Below are 19,346 nucleotides of genomic sequence, written 5' to 3'. Positions count from 1 at the left end.
TGTGTATATATACATGTCACTTGGAGGGGAAGTTGGGAAGTGGTGGTCAGGGATCAAGTTAAGAAAGTGGTCGAGTATCACATCATGGAGGGTCTTTATGCAATATTAAGAAATTTACATCTTGAAGACTTGGATACTTGAGTGAGGCTTAAAGTGATTTTAAGCAAGAGAATAATGGAATCACATTTATGGTATTTATATTACATCTTATGGCTTCACACTTCTGTGTACAATATATATACTCCCAACAGACTTAAAGACATAGACAAAAAGAGGTCAAAGTCCTGAGGGGATTCTGAAACCATAAGCAAAGCCAAAAGGATCATCTTTCATCATGCAAATGAATTCCAGCATCCCTCTTTATATCTTTTTGATAATTTATAAATTTCATACAAGACAAAGATTGAATTAAATTATGTGCAAAAAATATTTTAAATCAGATATCAGCTCAAGGGTTTTGAACTATTTTCCATTTCATTTTAGAATATAATTGAAGAAAACATATTATGTGTTGTACACCATTTAATTTCCATTAATAATAGTACCTTTTTGGAGATGTCCTTGGATGACCTACCATGGTCTCCCAAAAGCAGAAAGATAGATAACAAGTAGATTGTTCATCAAGTGACATTGCTTTTATCTGGAAACATCCCATTGCTGTTGAAGGTTTTTTTTTTTTTTTTTTTTTTTTTAAAGATTTTTTTTATTTATTTATTTGAGAGAGAGAGAATGAGAGAGAGAGAACACATGAGAGGGGATAGGGTCAGAGGACGAAGCAGACTCCCTGCCGAGCAGGGAGCCCGATGCGGGACTCGATCCAGGGACTCCAGGATCATGACCTGAGCCAAAGGCAGTCGCTTAACCAACTGAGCCACCCAGGCGCCCGAAGGTTTTTTTTTTTAAATAAGTTGAAAGTCCTGAATTGCCTGAGTTGCAGTTTTCTCATATGAATATATAATAAATCATCCTCAAAGTCTGACTGTATAAACAAACAGTTTCTGTTCTAAAAAGGGCTTGCTCTGAGGCCCAGAGAATCAAAACAACTTTCAGGGTAACTAAAATAATACTGTCAGCCTTTATAAATTATTGGATTGTAATAATAAAAAAGCCATGCTTAGACCCAAACAGTGGCATCTACTTTGGCCTGTTTCTCCCTACAAGTACTAGGGGTGACCCATAACACAAAATAATCAGCATCCCAGATAACCAATCCCTGACAAGCAGAAAGATGGCTAATTTCTAGGAGATGTCTAGGGCAACAAACATAGACAGACACTTGGCCCTCGCACAGAACGGCTGTGAAAAACCTCATTAATCATGAATAAGGCAGGAAGCCACCATTGGACATTTCAAGAGCTATAACTTCATAAGAAACCTGAAGAGCAGAGTTTGATCAGTATGTTAGAAGCTGAACCACAGAGATCTAAGAACAGGTAATGCCAGGAGTTGGAGAATTTAGAGAACTTAATCCTGAAAACACATGGCTCTTGTTTATCGCAGCTCCCATGTTACTATATAATTGAATGTTATTATGAAGACTCAGTTGCTTCCTGTCATGTCCCAGACAGACTGTTAATGTGGTAATCCTTAAAACTGATATGTTTCTAACTCATGGTTCAGAATTTACTTATAGGTATTGCTCAGGTGTGTGAGGGAAGGAAAGGGGAAGAGGGCCCCATTGTCAGGCCCAGATTCTGTACTCCACTCATCAAAACAGAAGGCTGGAGTTAATTTGTTTGATCCTTCTTAGAAAGCAGTTTAGGTACCATCTGTTGATACATATCCCTTGAAGGTCTACTTCACCCTAAGTGGTTTATCAAAATATTCCTCCCAAACACATGCAGACCTGTTCCCCACTTCTTCCCATCCAGGAGTTCTGATAAATAAACTTTTCTTCCTCTTTTTACACTCTATGTAACATTTCAATGCTCCAGTCAGTTGCCAGTTGACCTGACCCCGATCACAGCTGAATGTCATCCCTCCAAAGACCAATACACACAGTCAGTGCAGCTTATTGTTTTATAGCATATTTATGGTTTATCAAGCTTATTCAAATACACTTCTTTATTTCTTTCTTTACACACCCTTCTGAACATGAGAGAGAATAAATGGCTTACCCAAAGTCATACAGATCGTAAATGGCAGAGCTAGAAACTCAGATCCTCTGGCTCTAAATTCCATAATCTGTCCTTTAAAGAATGCTTCTAGATTGGGCCTTATAACCCTTCTCTGTGCCTTCAGGTCATTGTAAAAGGAAAAAAACAAATAGCCCTTGCCTTAGGTAGTTATGATACACATGAAGGGGGACTTACGATCTAGGTCAATAGGTATGGCACCTTTGATGATAGAGCAGGCTGTGTACTCTAGCCCTTTTTAAAAGAAATACTAATTGTCTTCATGACTCTAAGAAGCAAAGATACTGATGGGTAAAGTAAATAACCCCTGGAGTAATCTGTGATTTGAGGGCTCATTAACTCCTGTATGTCTCTTGACAATAATGGAAATTTTGTAATTTGCTGACTCTGTAATAACATGACCAAGCTGAATGTTTCAGTATATATTGTGAGCAATTTGGTAGAGTGAAGTAAAGGAAATAAATATTTGTAGTTAACAAGAGCACAATTTCTAAGACTTTTCAAAATCCCATTTATTTACAAGTCGGTCTTTCTTTAAAATAATAATAGAGAATTTCAACTAGAGTAAGATTTGCACAAGTGAACAAAAAGCTGAAGTATAGATGTATTTTTTACATGTGAGTTTTATCACTTTCATCTACTCATAGTATCCAGAACTAAGATAATATAAAGTTCATAATTAGCATATTAAAGTAAGAATCAAAAACAGCTTAATTTTGATTTTATTTAGTTCTAAATCAAACATGTTTCTTGGGCACTAATTAAATAAAGAGCCCTGCAGATGACATATGAGTCCCTGCTCTCAAGGCACTTAAGGTGTGGCTTCAGTGTATAAATATGGAAATTAATATGGTGGCAGGCTTGAAATGTTTATGACTGGTCTGCAACTTACCATTAAAATGTCCATGGAAAATACAAAAAAGTTTTTTTTTAAAAAGCTGGCAAAATCACTGTAAACTCAAGATAAGAGAAGACCATATGCCAAATCCGGGTGGAATTTCAACTAATTGCATCAGCCATGGGGATAAATTCAAGAAGTACATTTTTGAACTGCACAACACATGCTTTAATCTCTGAACCAGAACAGGCCAGATGGACCTAGTAAGGTTAGAAAAGGCTTTGATTCACCTTCTCTGTAAGTGCTTCATTCTGCAACAGTGAAGATGGACTGACTAGAAAAACAGGCGGCCATTCTCCAACTCCAGAGGAATTTTGTAGCCACATAGAGCCAAGGTCTTATCCGCTCCACATTTATCCCTGTTATATTCTTTTTACTGTCATCATTTCAAAATGGTAATTCCCAGAACACAGAACAGAAGGAAGTACATAGGAATGAGAAGAAACTTGATAAAACAGAAAATGTTTTGTAACCTGAACCTGGGCAGAGATAAGAAGGATTTTAGAAGTGCATGCAGGAAGCCATCGTCTTTCATGTAATTCCACTGTTCAAAATACAAATTGCATCATACCGTCTAGTTTAGTGAGAGAATCTGACAGAGCAAGAAAAGATCCAGGAAACTTGCACTGAATTCTTGCCTTCTAACAATGATAAATTGAATAGGACAAAACTTAACATTTATATTTTGGAGAAATAATTTTCTAGACCTTCAGGAGATGGTGATGGAGACCTTGAACATGCCACCAATCCTTTCTGATAGCAGATCCTAACACTTCATTTATGTCTCCCCTGACAGCAAAGCTTAAAAAGACCCACACTGGGCCCATAAAAAAAGGTCACAATAAAGAGAACATATTAAGAATATGATTTTCTGTAACAAGCCAATGGAAGTTTCAGAAGCCTCTGCTCTGAATCCTCAAAATGTTGTTATAGAAGAGTATTTTCAGTTTTAAAATGGCAGTAAAAGATAGTGGTTTCTCATTTCCACTTTTAGATATCACACAAAACTCAAAGAAAATGAGAAACAAGAGTATGTACCTTCATTTTCAACAAAGTCAGGAGACATCTATAACTTACGAAAATTTCTAAGAACGAATTACTGAACACAGTCAAGGTCTAATAGCATTATGGAAGAAACCTAGAACATTTGCTCATATCTGTAAATGCCACACAAAGCTGTCAAAGCACAGATCTCCAAAGTAACTGGCACCCTCTAAGCAATGAGCTCTGGTTTGGAATAATGAGGATGGGAATGTTGTCTGGTAGCAATCACTTCTCTGATCTTATTTTACCACAATATCTTAAGCAACAGGGGAATTAAGGATAAGTAAGAGATCACACAGAGAAGACATACTTCTTGAAGATGTTTGTTGGTAAGGCAGGGGATGAGAGACTTTGCATATGGTGAGTTATCCAACCAAGTTAATTCTAGTAGGTTGAGGAAGGTAAAGGCAAAAAGAAGTCTCCCTCTCTCTCTCTTACACACACACACAGGAGAATTTCTACAAGCTTGGATTAGTCCTTAACCCATAGGAAGCTTCAAAAGCTAGGAAGTTATAATATGAATTTTATGAACAGTAAGAAAGTCAAAATAATTAACACAGGATCATTACAGAGATATTACAAATAAACAGAGGAAAGGAATATGAAAAGAACTTATAGATAAAATATACTCATTCTAAAAAGTTGTGATGGAACAAACACCAGTTGTGGGCAAATGCACTCCCATAAAAACAATAATTAAAAATTAGAAGCTTACTTGTCTCTAAATTGCTTTTAAAGAATTGTCTCTAAAATAAGAGGGAAGATATGACAAGGCAACAGAAGGAGATAAAATTTGAGCTTTCACCAGGTAAGTAGTAAACAAAAAAATGTTTAAAACCATAACAGAAGTAAAGGATACACCAAAAGCAGAATATCAGAAACTGTTGAAAACATTTTTAAATAAATGAGGCAAATGACAGGCTTGAGGAAAAGGAGCAAAATAAAATGAAAATGAGTAAAATGAAAAGTACTAGAAAGAAGATTATCTATGTGGAAAACAGACATGGGAAATGCAGCACAAGTATAATATGTATCTCCCTCTGTGCCCACCATAAAAAAGAGATCTGACATAATGCAGAATATATGTAAAGATATTTATGAGGTTGCCAAAAATAACCCTTTTGTGGACTATAAGAGCACACCATGCCATGGGAGAAATGTTTACATAATCATCAGCACTAAGAAATAATATTCTGGTAAAATGATCAGTTTCAAAGACAAGAAAATAAGACTGACCAGTGAAAGCTAGTCATCTGTTATGGGGAAAAAATAAGATTCATTTCAGACTTTTCTACAGCAACTTTTAAATCTAAAAGTGTTATAAAATTCTCAAGGGAAGAAAATGTGATCCAAGTATTTTATACCTAGCTAATCTGTTATTAAGGGTTAAGGCTGACAGACAAATAGTTTGAAACATGCCAAGTCTAAGGATCCCTTGAGCTTGTTTTGAAGACACAAAAGAAAACTTTAGTCAACCAAGATATGTATGCAGAGCTTGCAGAAAAAGGTCTGGCAGTGAGCATTTACTTCATTTAGCTATAAATCTAAAACTAATGCAAATATGAGGATAATGATTACAGAGTAGAATATAGAGTTTATAAGCCAATGTAGAAATTAAGAATCTAATCAATACATCAGTAAAAGGAATTGCAAATAGTAATATAAACCCTAAATAAGTGAGTAGTGATTAATGAGTTAAAAATCATAAATTGGTAGCATAAATCTAAGAGCTGATTCTTTAATAATAATGAAAATAATAAAAGAGATAAATTGATAGAAAACTAAATTAGGAAAAATGGGGATTGTACAAACTTACAAACTAATTATAGTAATTACAAGGATGATGTTATCAGCCTAAAGAGAATATATTTTAGGATTTAGATGAAATGGTTGATTTTCTAGGAAATTATAAATACCCAACATTGACCTTAAAAAGAGAAAATATGAGCAGATCAAGTACAATGCAGGAAATAGAGAAAGATGTTAAGAGATAATCTTTAAAAAAAAAAAAATGCACCAGTCCCCAGATGGTACCACAAGGGAATTCTGCTAAATGAAATTCTACTAAGGAGAGGATATCTTCAAAACTGCTTAAAATGTTCACTGAGATCGAATAAAAAGGACATCTACTAAATTCTTCTTACCAAGTGAGTGTAACATCGATACCTAAACCCCAGGCAACAAAATGAAAACAAAAAAGTTATTTACAAAAGAAAACAACCAGATGAACCTTAAACTTTTTTGACACTGAACCCCAGGCAACCACAAAGCAGTGGAAAATGTCATGACCCAAGAATTTGAGTCAGCAAATGTGGTCACTTAGGTGTGAAGGCAATAGAAAAACAACCTTTTAGATATTCAATGGCTCAGAAAATATACCATCTATCTATTATGCTTGAACAATCTATTTCAAGATATTTTAACCAACTGAAATAAATGAAATAAAGAATTAAGGAATGGGGAAAATAATTATATAAGAAGATTATCATTAACACTGAAACCAATTTTTATATATGTGTGTGTGTAAAACATACATATATATGATTTTATATACAAAATATATATAGATATATAGATATAAATGTAAGTTTGATGCCAAATGTTCATCTATGAATTTAATAAATATGGCAACAAATAAAAATTTAAAGAGACACTTCCTATCAACTGGAAATGGACAAAAAATGTTTTACACCACTGGATTGAAGAGGACAGCAAGAATACAGTTAATAGATTTTTGGGTTCTTGTAGGTCAGTTGCAGTTTCCTAATTCAAATCTCTCTACACATTGTCAAAAAAAAAAAAAAAAGCACGCAGATCCACATGGAGAGTAAATAAAACTACCCACCACTCATTCTTGCAGCAAAACTAGAAGACAGCATGTAATACATTAAATTACATGTGTATATGGGGAATAAATATTCCAAAATATTCCAAAGCCAGCTCTAGAGCCATGCTATAACAGAAAGTGCATGGAAAACCAGTATGCAATGAGAAACCAGCATGGCAGTACACAGATAAAATCACACCCATAAAAGAGAGTCCCATCCCAAATGTGAAAATACTTAGAACAGGTCTGAGGCCAGATGGATCAGAACACAACTACAGAAGGATCAAAAGGAAATAGCTTAAAGGATGAAGAAGAAATTTTGGCAGTCTTGGTAAAATATAATTTCTATGGGAGAAGAGCTGACCTGGAAAGGAGAGGCATTCTTTGGATGCTTGGAGATGAAAGAAGGAAGCCACTTATACACAGATTGTTTTCAATACATATGGTTCAGTACTTTAAATGTATTTTCTCTTCAATTTTCTTAACATTTTTCTCTAGCTTTATTGTAAGAATATCATATGTAATACATACAAAATAGAAATTTGTGTTGACTGTTCATGTTATAAAGGCTTTCAGTCAGCAGTAGGCTATTAGTAATTAAATTGGGGGTGTCAAAACTTATACATGGATTTTCAACTGCATGGAGGGTTAGCACCCTTAACCCCCACATGGTCCATGGGTCAACTGTATACATAATCAGATTTCTAAAAAAAAGAAACGGAACAATGGACAAGAGAACTAATATTTAAACTGTAATCCAAGGAGAGGATATCTTCAAAACTGCTTAAAATGTTCACTGAGATCGAATAAAAAGGACATCTACTAAATTCTTCTTACCAAGTGAGTGTAACATCGATACCTAAACCCCAGGCAACAAAATGAAAACAAAAAAGTTATTTACAAAAGAAAACAACCAGATGAACCTTAAACTTTTGGAGATGAAATTTAAGCAAAATTTACATTTTCTGTAAATAAAAGAAAACTTTGGGCAGCTCTTTCTGCCCATAGGTCCTGTCCCTGTGCTTTAATAAAACCACCTTTTTGCACCAAAGATGTCTGAAGAATTCTTTCTTGGCCATCGGCTTCAAACCCTAACATCTTTCCTACATCATATGGCACCCAATGTGGGGCTTTGAGTCTTTCTCATCTGGACTCTGAGCCCCAGTGCAAACTTGGTTAATACTTTGTCTCCTCTTCCTTTACTCTCATTTCAGGAGCTCTTCAAGAGGTATGGTCTTATTGGAACACTTTCATGTCAGTTGCTCAGGCTGCTATCCTCTAGCCCGTGGCTACTCTATGGGGAGGAGAAAGCCTGCCTTTTGGCTGCAAGTCAGTACCCTAGCCGGGATGGTAATAAGACCCAGAAACTTGATGCTCTCTCTTTATTCCTGTGCTTATATGAAGTTTTCTGTCTTGGGCACGGGACAGCCACCTAAGCCACCTAAGTCACCAGCTGCCAATCTTAAGACTCCCATATGAGGTTTCCTCCTCATTGGTCTAATGTGATCCCCTTCACATCCCTGGTTTAGCTGCTTCTGGCCACGGGCTCTCCACCGGGAGCTCGCTGAAACCAGTACCCAATTGAACTAAAACCCAGCTGGGGACTATTTCCTAGGGAAGTTGGCTGTAAGGACCACATGTGTTGGAATGTTGCTTAGACCATGATGGATTTCCATCTTTACTGTTGCCTATCAGTGTCCTCTACTAACTACTTAAATTACAAAATTCGGTAATTTCCCCTTGTAAAATCTTTCTAGCCTAGTGTTCTCCAAGGGTTAAAAATGGTGGGTGCTTCAAGTCATGGGATTTTTGTCCATACACCAGGCACCCATCTGTAGCCTAGGATGCAATGGGGAAGCAGGGGTCAGGGTGGGGGGAGGACGTTAGCATTCCTCCTACAAGGGCCTTTATTGGTGGTGGAGTTAATCGCGATTTTTGTTTGAGGGAAGCCTTTTGTTGCTTTGACACCAGGAACCTCTGACATATTCTGCCTGTGGGACACCACCTGGGCCTCAGGGGAGATTTTCTAGGTAATGGACCTTCTCTACTTCTCCTCCTCCCCTTCTTCTTCTTCTTCTTCTTCTTCTTCTTCTTCTTCTTCTTCTTCTTCTTCTTCTTCAGTTCCCAAGGACTCTTTCTTGGGGTGCCTTTTAACCCACTGGAAACAATTCAGATTGTAAAATTTAGGAAAGGACTGATCTCCTGTAACACACTGTATGGCCTCAGTGGGATCTATCAGTTAGATCTCTTCTGTGGGAAATAGGGTAAATGGACCTAGGGTATCTTCATTGCTCATACCTAGGCCTTCATTGCTCTACACTAGGACCCCAACCTAAGGGCCTCTTACACAATGTGTTTGGTGAAACGTGTGGGCTAGCAAACTCTCTCCTGATATACTGGATGATAATTATCTAAATAGACCTCCTCAAATAAACCCAGATTGATGGAGGAAACACAGGCCATCCCTAGCAAAGGGGACTTTGACTCTCTCTCTCTCATTGTTCCTCCTCCTCATAGATGTGGGGCTTCTCCCTCATTTCCTGGGTTAATGGCTATATTTGGAGCCAACTGCGGTTAGTCCACCTCAGGACAGGTACTTTAAGGAATGTTCCCAAGCAGCAGCTGAAACTCCCTTTGTTTTGTGGAAATTCCCTCCCTGTCTTCTCCAGCCTGACATGGACTGCCTAATTCCACTTGTTGCTGGACTGAAACATGGCATCTGCTCATCTGAGCTGATGAGGTTTAGGATGGGAACCCTTTTCCTCTGCCTTCTGGCAGCACTTTGCCTCTTCTGTCTCTCCCTCCCTCCCCTCCTGTTTTCTGCACCACCTTGGGATGTGGCCTACAAAACTGGCTTCTGTGCCATCCTCCATGCCTTGGTCACCATGACTCCTTCTCCCCTCACTGTAAAGGAGCAAGAAGAGCACCACCTCGATTTAACACCACCCACTTCATATTTCCCCACCAGTGTCTCAGGTAAAAAAAAAAAAAAAAAATTTGACAATGGGGAACAAATTGACTGACTTTTAAGTGGACCCAGGTGAAGAGAATGTGAGCCAACAATTTTATTTGTAGGCAAGCTGTCTTTTAAATATCAGTCCTATAGAAAAATAGTCTGATACAGACAAAAAAAAAATCAGTACTCTACACATGAACTCTTCCTAAGAAATTTATGAGATACATTTAAAGCAGTGATGAGAGGAAAATGCAGAGCTCTACACACTTAATGATACTTAGATAAATAAAAAATTAAAAATGAAAATAAACCCAATTAAGTCCCCAACTCAGAAAGATAGGGGAGAAAAAGAAAAAAGAATATTTAAAAATAAGAAATAGAAATCAAAATAGGAAGTAGAAAAATGGTAAGACTAAATAAATCCAAATACTGATTCTAGTTGAAAATTAACAAAATAAACAAACCACTAGCTAATCTTAACCAGAAAAAGAGGATAAAGTGTAGATACATAAAATAAGAAATGATGGGGAAATAACTTTTGAAAAAGAGTAAATTACAAAAGTCATAACATTTCGTACAACTCTGTGCACTATTTGAAAAATGAAATGGATAGCTTCCCACAAAAATACAATATGCCAAAATTGACCTCAATAGAGATAAAAGCTTTAAGCAAATAATTTTTCACAGGAAAAAACTGAGATGTGAAAGAATCATCCCACAAGAAGCATCAGATTAGTTATTATTCTCAAAGATATTCCATCATCCTTGCTCCTGAGCATAGAAAAAGTAGGGAAACTTCCAAATTTCTTTAATCAATGACATTGATGTCCAAATCACATAAAATATAAAAAGAAAACTTAAGAACCAGTCTCAGTTTTAAATATTGATGCCAAAATTCAAAGTTAAACACCAACAAACAGATTCCAATGGTATATTAATAAAATACACCATGATAAAGTGATTTATTCCAAAGTGTTTTAATATTAGAAAATCTAATATAATTCATTACCATTAATAACTCTGGAGAAATAATGAATGATTATTTCTTATAGATACTAAAAAGGCCTTTGACAAAATTCAACATCCATTTCTGATTTAAAAAAATATACACTCAATAAAATAAGTATTACTTCTTCTTTAACACTAAATATATATAACTCATTTCTAAAGCCATATTTTTACCTAACAGGGAAACTTTAGAAGTATTCCCACTAGGGTCAGAATAAAGTTAAAGATGCCCACTCTTTTTTCCATTAACAACATATTCCAGGAATTAGCCAATATAATTAGACAAGAGAAAATGATTTCCAACATGAAAATTGGAAAAGGAAGAAGCAAAACTACATCTTTTTTGAGAGACTACAATAAAATACCTATGAAACTCAAAGGAAAAATGATAAAAGTAGTAACAATGTAGAAAGATACAAAATTAATATATGCAAATAAATAGCTTTCAGATATATAGCAATAACCAGTTAGAAGATATAATTATATAATGGAAAAGAAAACATATTTTATATTAACAATTAAAAAATGAAACACTTAAGAATAACCTTTAAAAGAAATACGCATATTGGTTCCAGGCCTATCATGGTGGCATAAGTCCACTATGGTCTACCTTTCCAGCTGATTACAACTAAAAACCCTAGAAAAAGAAAAACAAACAAACAAAAAAAGCCTCTAAAATTAAACAACAGCTAGCAGATTGTGGAGGAAAATATATCTTTCTGGTCAGAGGAACCAGGGAAAAGCCATCCTGGGCGCTGGAGCTTGAGGAAGGAAACTCCCATATCAGAAAGGGATCCCTAATTATGCATATAAACCTGAAGATTTTAGGCTGGCTCCTGAGTTGTGCATGTGTGGAAAAAACCCAAAGCAGCATAGCAGTGCCTTTGAGAACCCAACTTACATGTGAGCCATAACCATGGGAAAGTTAAACAGTACTTGGGTCTGAACCTATATGGTTAAGAACATATATGGTTCTTAAATCATTACATTCACAAAAAGATTATAACATATTTCAGGGTCTACACAACATAACATTCCACAATTTACAAAATACAATCATAAATTGCCTAGAAAATGTGAGCAATTCTCAAGAGAGAAGACAACCAACAAATGCTAACCACAAAATGACTTGGAGTTTAAAATATGAGAAAAAGATTTTAAAGCAGCTATTATAACTATATTCCATGAGGCCATGGAAAATGCACTTGAAAGCAATGGAAAGAAGTTCATTGAACCCCCAACAGGATATAAAAACAAAAGGAAAAAACAGCATGCCTCGACATAGCATAATCAAACTGCTGAAAAAACAAAGAATATAAAGACATATAAACAGTTTTGAAAGCAGCTATGAAGTGATGCATGACATTTACTTCTTGCCATATGTAAAAATAAACTGGATTATAGACCTAAACATAAAAATTAAAATTATAAAACTTTAGAAGAAAACACAAGACAAGTTCCTTATAATTCAGCAAAATCATAAAAAAAATAATTGGGACATCTCCACAGTTAAAAGCCTCTGTATATGGAAAATTAATTAAGAAGGAAAAAAAGGCAAGCCATAATATGAGAGGATATATTCAGATACGTATATCAGACAAAGGACTTGTATCCAGAATACATTAAAAAGCATACAACTTAACAGAAAGACAAAAGACCCTCATCATCACCCCCTCACCACCACCAAATGGGCAAAAGGTTTGAATGGACACCACAAATGCAGATACCAAAAGCAGAAAAGGACATAAGGACATGAAAAGATCATCATTAGTCATCATGAAAATGCAAATTAAAACTATGAGATTCTACTACACACCCATTAGAATGATGAAAATTAACAAACCTTAACTAGGTCAAGAGTTGGTGAGGATGGGAAGAAAGCAGAACTCTCATACACTGCTGGTGACAGTGTAAAATAGTAAAACTATTTTGGAAAATGTTTTGGCAATTTAGGAAAAAGTTAAATACACACCTAGCAAAATACCTAACCATTCCTCTCCTAGGAACTTGCTCAAGGAAAAAAGGAAAATCTGCTCATGCAAAGTCTTACATACTTACGTTTATAGCAGCTTTATTTACAATAGTCAATAACTGAAAACCCAAATTTTGATCAACAGACGAGTAGATAAACAAATTGTGGTATATCTAAACAATGGAATTCTACCCTGTTATAAAAAATAACAAACTGGGGGCGCCTGGGTGGCTCAGTCGTTAAGTGTCTGCCTTCAGCTCAGGTCATGATCCCAGGGTCCTGGGATCGAGCCCCGCATCGGGCTCCCTGCTCCACGGGAAGCCTGCTTCTCCCTCTCCCACTCCCCCTGCTTGTGTTCCCTCTCTCACTGTGTCTCTCTCTGTCAAATAAATAAAATCTTTAAAAAAAAAAATAACAAACTGGTGATACATGCAACAACATGGGTGAATCTCAAAATTATGTGAAAGAGGCCACACACACCCCCCAAAAGTATATACCATATAGATAGAATTGAAAATTTGGAGGCTTCTGATGTCTGGTCTGACATGTAAAGAGTTTGGAAGTTGTCATCCCATGTTTACAATAAAGAAAAAGCTAAACAAACTAAAAAACAATAACTCTTCTTAGAAGATTCATTGAACAATTGACTTCACAATGCAAACCACTGCCCTGAAAACTGGAGTCAGAATTTAGGAAATCACAGCTTAGTGGGATCAGAAACCACTGCTGGAGCTGGTTAGAAACAATTAAAGGGTAATTGACCAATTGCTGGAGATTGAGCATGGACTAAGATAAGATAAAAACTCCTAGGTGCATCCCAGGTATAAATCCCATTTGATGATGAAGTATGATCATTTAAACATACAAAAACCAGTCACATCTATACACTAAAAATAAACTACCTGAAAACGAAATTAGGAAAACAGTCTCATTTACAACAGCATCAAAAGGAATAAAATACTTGGGAATCAACTAAGATGAAATACTTGTATACTGAAAACTACAAAAATAATGATGAAGGATATTGAAGAAGAGATAAACAAATGGAAAGATTTCCAGTGTTCACAGATTGGAAGATTTAATATTGTAAAGTATCCCTACTACCCAAAGCTATCTACAGATTAATTCCAGTCCTATAAAAATCCTAATGCCACTTTTTACAGAAATAGAAAAAAAACTCCAAAATTCATGTGGAACCATGAATAGCCAAGTAAGTCTTGAGAAGAACAATGAAGTTGGAGGCATCACACTTTCTGATTTCAAAATACATTTCAAAGTTACAGTAATCAAAACAGTATGGTACTGGCATAAAGATTGGCATACAAACCAATAGAACAGAATAGAAAACCCAGAAATAAACCCTCACATATGCAATAAATTGACCTTCAATAAGTGTGTCAAGATACACAATAGGGAAAGGATGATTTCTTCAAAAAATGGTGCTGTGAAAACTGGTTATCTGCATGCAAAATAACGAAATTGAAACCCTACACCATACACAAAATCAACTTCATATGGATTAAATACTTTGACATTAGACTTGAAACTGTAAAACCCCTAGAAGAAAATGGGAAAAACTTTTTGACATTGGTTATTGGTTGTGGCAATGATTTCATGGATATGACAACCAAAAGCATAGGCAATGAAACCAAAAATAAACAAATGGGACTACATCAAACTAAAAAGATTCTGCTCAGCAATGAAAAAAAAATCAAGAGTGAAAAGGCAACCTAGAGAATGGGAGAAAATATTTTCAAGCCATGTATCCCATACGGAATTAATCTCCAAAATATAAAAAGAACTCCTACAACTCAATAGCACAAAAAGTAATAACCTGATTAAATTGCAGAAATTTTTATATTGAAGAGGACACATATAAATGGAAAGATATTCCATGCTCATGGATTGGACAGTCAATGTTAAGATGTTCATACTACCCAAATAAATCTACAGGCTCAATGCAATCCCTATCAAAGTTTTCAAAGAAATAGAGCAAATAACCGTAAAGTTTGTATGGAACCACAAAAAACATTGAGTAGCCAAAGCAATCTTGAAAAAGAAGAACAAAGCTGGAAGCATCATACTTCCTTATTTCAAGCCATACTATAAAACTATGGTAATTGAAACACTATGGTATTGGCATAAAAATAGATACAAAGATCAATGGAATAGAAGAGAGAGCCCAGAAATAAACCTATGTATATATGATCAATTAATTTATGAGAAAGGTACCAAGAGTATACAATGGGGGAAAGACAGTTTCTTCAATAAATGGTGTTGGAAAAGCTGGATTACCACAGGCAAAAGAATGAAACTAGACCACTATCTTACACCATACACAAAAATTAACTTAAAATGAATTAAAGACTTAAACATAAGACTTGAAACCATAAAACTCCTAGAAGATAACACAGGTGGTAAATGCCTTAACATAGGTCTTGATGATGATTTTTAAAATCTAACACCAAAAGCAAAAGCAACAAAAGCAAAAATGAATAAATGGGACTACATTGTAATAAAAAGCTTCTTCATAGCAAAGGAAACAATAAAAAAAAAATGAAAAGGCAACCTACTAAATGGAAGAAAATATTTGCAAATCATATATCTGATAAAGAACTAATATCCAAAATATATAAAGAACTCCTACAACCCAATCACACACACAAAAAAAAACCCACATACCCAATTAAAACATGGACAGAAGATCTGAGTACACATTTTCCAAAGAAGATGTACAGATGACCAACAGGTACATGAAAAGATGCTCAGCATCATTAATCATCAGGGAAATGCAAATCAGACCCACGATGAGATTTCACCTCACACCTGTTAGAATAACTATTATCAAAAAGACAAGAAATAACAAGTGTTGGTGAGGGTGTGAAGAAAAGGGAACCCTTGTGTACTGTTGGTGGGAATTGAAATTGGTGCAGCTGCTATGGAAAACAATATGGAGATTTCTCAAAAAATTAAAAATGTAACTACCATATGATCCAGCAATTCCACTTCTGGGTATTTATCTGAAGAAAAATGAAAGCATTAACTTGAAAAGATATATGCACTTCCATGTCCATTGCAGAATTATTTACAATTGTTAAGATATGGACCATCAACAGATGAATAGTATAGAGATGTATTGTGGCATATATACACAATGGAATATTATTCAACCATAAAAAAGAATGAAATGTTGCCATTTGCAACGAATGGATGGACCGGACCTTGAGGGCATTATGCTAAGTGATACAAGTCAGAAAGAGAAAAAGAAATACCATGTGAGCTCTCTTATATGTGAAATCTGAAACAAAACAAAACGGCAACAACAACAACAAGTTCATAGATTCAGAGAACAGATTGGTAGTTGCCAGAGGAGAGGGGTGGGGGGAAAAAGAAATGAGTTAAGGGGGCCAAAGAAGAAAACTAAAATGGGTTAAAGACTTGAATAGACATTTTTCCAAAGAAGACATATAAATGGCCAATAGGCCAATAGGCATAAATTGAAAAACCCTCAATGTCACTAATCATCAGGAAAATGTAAATCAAAGCAACAATGAGATAACATCTCACACCTGTTAGGGTGGCTTTTATCAAAAATACAAGAGGTAATGAGTGTGGGTGAGGATGTGGAAAAAAGAGAATCTTTGTGCACTGTTGGTGGGGATGCAAAATGGTGCACCTGCTATGGAAAACAGTATGGAGGTTACTCAAAAAATTAAAAATAGACTACCATATTATCCAGATATCCCACTTCTGGATATTTATCCAAAGGAATTGAAATCAAGATCTCAAAGTGATATTAGTACTCCCATGTTCATTTCAGCACCATTCATAATAGCCGGTGCATGAAAACAACCTGTCCATTGATGGATGAATGGATAAAAATGTATTTTATACATACAGTGGCATATCATTCAGCCTTAAAAAAGTAGAGATTCTGCAATATGTCACAACATGAAAGAATCTTGAGAACATTATGCTAGGTGAAATAAGCCAGTCACAGAAAGAAAATACTACATGATTCCACTTACTTGAAGTATCCAAAATGATCCAATTCATAGAATCAAAGAGTAGAATGGTGATTGCTATGGCTAGGGGGAGAGGAGAAAAGGGATTACTAATCAACAGACAGAAAATTTCAATTAAGCAAGATGAATAATTTCTAGACATCTACCATACCACATTGTACCTATAGTCAATTCTATCATATTGTGAAGATGGTAGATCTCATGTTATGTTTTCTTGACATAATAAAATAAAAGTTCAAAGCACTATTCAAAACAAAAAGGGATTTTTCAGAGTTAAAAAAATGTTTTAAGTACCCAAATTTTTGAATCTCAATAATGTCTCCTTCACAGTAACATTGACAGGATTAAATCAGATAGATGTAAAAATGATTCCCCCTACATAATCTTTTTTTTAAAGATATATATGTTTAGAGAGAGGAGAGAGAGAGAGCCGAGGGGAGGGGCAGAGGGAGAGGGAGAGAGAATCTTAAGCAGACTCCTCACTGAGGGCAGAGCCCAATGCGGGACTTGATCTCAGGACCCTGAGATCATGACCTGAGCTAAAACCAAGAGTCATAATCTTATGTAAAAGTGGGATAGAGAGAAAAATTGCAAGGGACTAAAAGCACTGTTTTCTTTTTAGAATTTGTTTTCCCTTCAAATTTCATACTAAGACCTTACACACCTTTAGGTTGAGAAAGAAAGAACCAGTTAGCTGCTTCTCTTCAAGCTGTTGTCCGTGTTTGTCATTAGTATGAGAAGGGAGGCTCTGGCCTGGTACAGCAGCATTGAACCTCCAACTTGGTAAGACAAGAGAATGAGAGAATATCATCGTAAGTAACTAAGCTATAGTAGAAAATGACTGCTTAGAGACTTCTCTGTCGATACCCAAGCTATGATTTCAATGCAGAAAATCAAACCATGAGTTTCCTGAGGGGAAGAATCCTGCTTACTGCTTTTTTTTCTCTTTCCATCAATTAATAGTGTTTAACATATAGGAACCCCATAAATTCTTAATGTTTAGATAAGTAAATAGAAGAAAAAAATACTGTGGCAAATTATGCAAGGAAATCTTTGATTTTTATTTTTCACTAAGGAGAAATTTTTGCCTAAAACCTAAATCAGTTCAGTTTTACTCTATTTGAACAAAGCTGAAGATGAGATGGGATAAATTAAGAGTAGATAAGGAATAAAGGAATGGTAATTCTTGTTTGCAGGAAATGACATCACTCAGGAGTTTTGTTTATTCTTTATCCTTCATTTTCAATGACTATTTCAAGTTCTCCTGAGTCCCTGATGATACAGTCAGTTACAGCCTTGAGCTTTGCTAAATAAATGAACAATTATAAATTTCATAGTGAAGGTCTGTCTGACATACCATTCTCTTGTGGAGAGGTAGATAAGAGAAAAAGGTGGGGGAAATAGCATGATCACTTTTTTTCATTGCCCCTTTTAATTCTTGTCCATTGTGTGTTTTACTACCATCCATCATAGTTATGTCAAGAACAGGCTTTACCTAAAATAGCTGGAAAGTACCATAGTCTATCATTTACCCCGATCAACAAGTCAATTTGAAACTCACCGTCTTTTACTAGGTCAAAAGGAATTGCTAATATTTTTAGAGAACATGATGGATTGCTGTGAGAATTCTAACAAAAGGTGACCAAAATAAAACATCAACATCATTTTCATTTCTGAATTGGATGGAAGAAGAATGGGAAAAGCATAGACGACATTCCTCACTCAACCTTATTTGCGATTTATTTTAAAAGAGAGGGAGGAGGGCAATGGGGATAAATTTCAAGCCATCATTTAAAAATGTGGCCACAGGCAGTTGTTATTGATGTGTCATGGCATCATGCTTATTTGATACAATTTAAAATGCATTTTTCTTTCCTTGCGTTTAAGGTTGTCTGCCCAAAACTCCTCTAGGGGCACTCCCCTCTTTGTGTGTTCATTTTTCAAGGAATGTGAAGTTGACACAAAACTTAACGAATTTAGTCTTGAAGTCATTGAGGAAAGAAAATTGGTCATAGAGGAAAGAAAATCAGTCCCCTCTTTTATGGATTATCTCTCTGAAACACTTTTATGGTTTTCTTAACTGACTCCGGAACTAACCAGAACCACGGACACCCCAATCTCTAGCTATATTCAAGATTTGGCTTCTACTTCATCATTTCAAATGTATCTAGTTAGTTTCAAGTGCTTTATCCCCTATTTCCATAGTATAACAGTTTATAAATTGGTGTCTCTGGAACATTCGAGGGGCCAGAGGAGTGTTGAAGAGAATACCAAGAAAATGTAAAATCTATCTCACACTTACAATTCATCCACAGAACATCTGCCTTTTTTTAATGTTAAGATTTATTTATATACCGTATGAAGTAAGGATACGACTGTTTTAAAAAGTTGGAAAACCATTGCTCTGCCCAATTTAGAACAACTGAAGAAAAGCAGAATCATAGAAATTTAGAGCAAAAAAGAGATTTAAGAGATGATTTA

General features: G+C 35.5%; 1 long non-coding RNA gene across 1 annotated transcript in view; it reads right to left on the bottom strand.

Moving 5' to 3' along the window:
- LOC145717260 (uncharacterized) overlaps positions 1–17,646 on the bottom strand; it is a 68,675-nt gene extending 51,029 nt beyond the window's left edge. The window contains exons 1-2 of the long non-coding RNA XR_014140341.1: positions 17,530–17,646; positions 16,869–16,928 (exon numbers count right to left, since the gene is read on the bottom strand). This is a non-coding gene — a long non-coding RNA (uncharacterized LOC145717260). The remainder of the gene's footprint in view (positions 1–16,868; positions 16,929–17,529) is intronic.
- Between the last annotated feature and the right edge of the window lie 1,700 nt (positions 17,647–19,346).

Source organism: Leptonychotes weddellii, chromosome 1 (assembly GCF_054177405.1).
Source record: "Leptonychotes weddellii isolate Sample4059 chromosome 1, ASM5417740v2, whole genome shotgun sequence".
Lineage (NCBI taxonomy): Eukaryota > Metazoa > Chordata > Mammalia > Carnivora > Phocidae > Leptonychotes > Leptonychotes weddellii.
This window is presented reverse-complemented; position numbering and strand designations above follow the sequence as displayed.